Here is a 3,289-nt window from a genome sequence, read left to right on the forward strand (position 1 = left end):
CCTTTAACATTGTATGTAAGAATCTTAAAGTTTGTCATTTGGTTTTTCCCGGTAAGCAAACATGAATAACAGAAGGAACTGACTCTCAACCAAATCCCCCCTCCCCCCCCTCCTCCCTCGGAAAACTCTCTCCCCTACTGACGGTCTTTTCGCCATCTTAATCCCCATCCCCCCCTGACTCCCACCACTAGCCCAGGACATCACTCCTAAGCTAGGAGAAAAGAGAGAAAGAACACACTCCCCAAAGACTACCCCCGGTTCCCCCCGTCTACAACTCCCACCCCCAACTCTTCGTTTTCAAACAAATCTATTTTGATCTCTCATCCCCCTGTTCTCCTCTTACATATTCACCCTTCTACGCCTTCACTAAACACGTCTCCCATGCATGCATGTAAAACTTTCCTTGCAGAGAAAAAAAATAATGCTGTAAACAGAAACATATAACAGCGTTGAGGCGCTCCCTTAGGTACCAAAACAGCTTTGTTAACTGCGGTGCAAGGTCCCAGAAGATTATAATCCGTTCAAGAAAGAGCTCTGGTGCTCTTAGATTTGTTTGGCACTCTCTTCCATTGCTGCAATTTGGTGCGCGTTGAGTCAGCCAACTCCGCTACAGGAGCTTCTGTTGTCACCAATCCCTCATTTTTCAGAATCTGCCAGGTCTCCGCCATAGTACGAGCTCGATGCATTTTCCCTCCCGCCAGAAAGCAAAGGGCAAAGGGAAATGCCCAACGATAAGGGATCTTGTGCTTAATTAGTATCTCCAGGGCTGGCTTCATTTCTCGCCTCAAAAACAGAGTATGAGCAGACAGGTCCTGGAAGACTTTCACCTGTGCTTCATTAAAGTCTATATGCTGGGTCTGTCTTGCTTGCTGCAACACCTGCTCTTTTACAATGAAGGAGGCAAAACAGACGACAATGTCTCTGGGTCTATTTTCTAGTTTTTTCCCCAGTGCTCTATGAGCTCTCTCAATAGCAATCTCCTCCGTTCCCAACAGCTTACTGCACAGGGTTTTCGCAATCGCAACGGCATCTTCTTTGTCCCCTACCTCTGGGACCCCCCGAAATCTCAAGTTGTTCCTTCGCCCACGATTCTCCAGATCGTCTATTTTGTACTGCATGTCTGTGTATAGTTCAAATAGTTTCGTGCTGCGCGCCTCTGCTTCGCCAAACTTTGCCTCATGCTCATCCGTACGGGCCTCGAGCTCTTCTACCCTGCCTCCCAACTCTCGGAGGTCCACTCTCAGGGCGTCCATTTTCTCCAGGATCTCGTCTTTTGAGCTTTTAATTTCCTCCCGAATTTCCTTCAGACACTTTGTCAAGTCCTTAGCAAGCCCACGCTTCGCCGAAACTGCACCAGCCTCAGACAGCGACGGGGCCGAATCGGAGTCGGAATGCGAAGCAAGATCAGACGCGAGCACATGGCGGCGCAAATTTTTGGCGGTTTGCCGACTGGAAAGCCTTTCACTCTCCTTCCTCGAAGCCGCCATCGCCGTTGCAAAGAATGGGCTCGTCTGCTTCAGCACTGTAAGTGTTGTTCAATGCGATCAATTGTTTCCCGATAGAGGATCAAAATAACGCTTATTTTAGCTACGAAAGGAGTGGGGTGCAGTGGAGCAACGAACCTAGGCAGCCATTCAGGTCCGCGACGTCACTTCCTCCCAATTTGTTTTAATTTTACTACTTTGTAGCTTCATCGCATGCCCCCCTAGTCCTAGTATTTTTGGAAAGAGTAAACAAACGATTCATGTCTACCCGTTTCACTCCACTCATTATTTTATAGACCTCTATCCTATCTCCCCCTCAGCCGTCTTTTCTCCAAGCTGAAGCGCCCTAGCCGCTTCAACCTTTCCTCATAGGGAAGTCATCCCATCCCCTTTATCATTTTCGTCGCCCTTCTGTGTACCTTTTCTAATTCCACTATATCTTCCTACACAGAAATAAAGGTTTCAATTTACACAGCATACGCATCTTGAAGTACACATTCCAAATTAAAGCTTACACGTGGGTTGTAAATGAGAATACAGAGTCTAACAAAATTCCCAAATGTTTCACTTGTATATATGTCTGAACAATTACTTCTAACAAGGACAGGTTAATAGGCATAGTAACAGATGAATCATAACTTCTGTTTTTGCAATATTCAGTTGTATTGATTTTGAGTCATCCGTTGAAGAACAGCATCCAAAGTTCTTTTATCCAAAATATAAAGGAACCAGGCACTGTCATGTGCCCAGCTCCTACAGTGACACCTGGTGGCCAGAGGCAGCCTCTGGAGGGAGACACCATAGGGACGATTCTAGGCAGTGGTGTGCTGGAGCGGGCTCTCACGGGCTCGCGAGAGCCGTTTGTTAAGTTTTTAAGAATTTTGGGAGCCGGTTGTTAAAGTAGGCCTCCCCATGGCTACTTTAACAACTGGACTCCCAAAATGTGGGCTTGGGCCCCCTCTTGGATTCTCTTTTACTTTGCTGGCAGTGATGCTGGCCCCACCAGCCAAATAGACTGCTGCTGCTCCCTGCTCCTCGTTTCTGACTCTGAGCATCAGGCTGGGACTTTTCATGCAAGCGCAAGAAGGTTCCATCATGCTGCTCAGAGCAAGAAACAAGCAGCAGAGAATGGTGGCAGTCCATTTATTGGCTGGTGGGGCTCGGCAAAGGTATGCCTAGCGTGCCCGCACAAGGGTGGGGAGAGAGAGACATATATTCCCCCCTCCCCCCAAATTTCAGGGCCGGCTATGCCCGGAGAGAGAGCCCATTGTTAAAAATTTACCAGCACACCCCTGATTCTAGGTGCCCCAGGGCCGCATGGTAAGCGCCTATGTTTGGTTAATACAGAATGCTGGTGTAACCTGGTATCGACATGCTCATAGCAGGGATGTGTGTAAATGCCAGTGTTCTGTAAATTATGCAGACAAGTGGGAGCCCTGCCTGTGTCCCATCTCTGTGTACACACCCTTGCAAGCACTTAGCCTGATGGCTATTATTCTAAATTAACCCAGTCCGGTTTTCAGGGGATCCACAACAGATTTGCATTCATGGCCTCCTTGCTCATCTTGTGGATATCCTTAAAACCTGACTGGCTGGGTAAGCCCCGAGGACTGGGTTCAGAAGCACTGTTCTAAACATTTTTATGTGTATAAAATGTGGGCACCTGGATACTAGATTTGTCTTTCATCTGTGTGGCTCCTGGCTAGGAGGGAGCGCGAGGTGTTTATTACAAAGGAAAATTTCCTGGGTAACCTAGTGGCTAGATCCCAATTGAACGTAAACCCAAAGAAAGCAGAAGGAAATGC

General features: G+C 47.7%; 3 protein-coding genes across 8 annotated transcripts in view; 1 reads left to right on the top strand and 2 right to left on the bottom strand.

The window, feature by feature from the left end:
* The window catches only part of HDGF (heparin binding growth factor), a 303,843-nt gene that overhangs the window by 104,557 nt on the left and 195,997 nt on the right, over positions 1-3,289 (bottom strand). The gene's annotated exons all lie outside the window — the stretch shown is intronic.
* LOC115457592 (interferon-stimulated 20 kDa exonuclease-like 2) overlaps positions 1-3,289 on the bottom strand; it is a 100,204-nt gene that overhangs the window by 29,092 nt on the left and 67,823 nt on the right. The gene's annotated exons all lie outside the window — the stretch shown is intronic.
* Positions 1-3,289, top strand: part of LOC115457588 (protein RRNAD1-like) — a 28,500-nt gene that overhangs the window by 20,143 nt on the left and 5,068 nt on the right. The window lies entirely within an intron of this gene.

The sequence above is a fragment of the Microcaecilia unicolor genome, chromosome 14 (genome assembly GCF_901765095.1).
Source record: "Microcaecilia unicolor chromosome 14, aMicUni1.1, whole genome shotgun sequence".
NCBI classification, from domain to species: domain Eukaryota; kingdom Metazoa; phylum Chordata; class Amphibia; order Gymnophiona; family Siphonopidae; genus Microcaecilia; species Microcaecilia unicolor.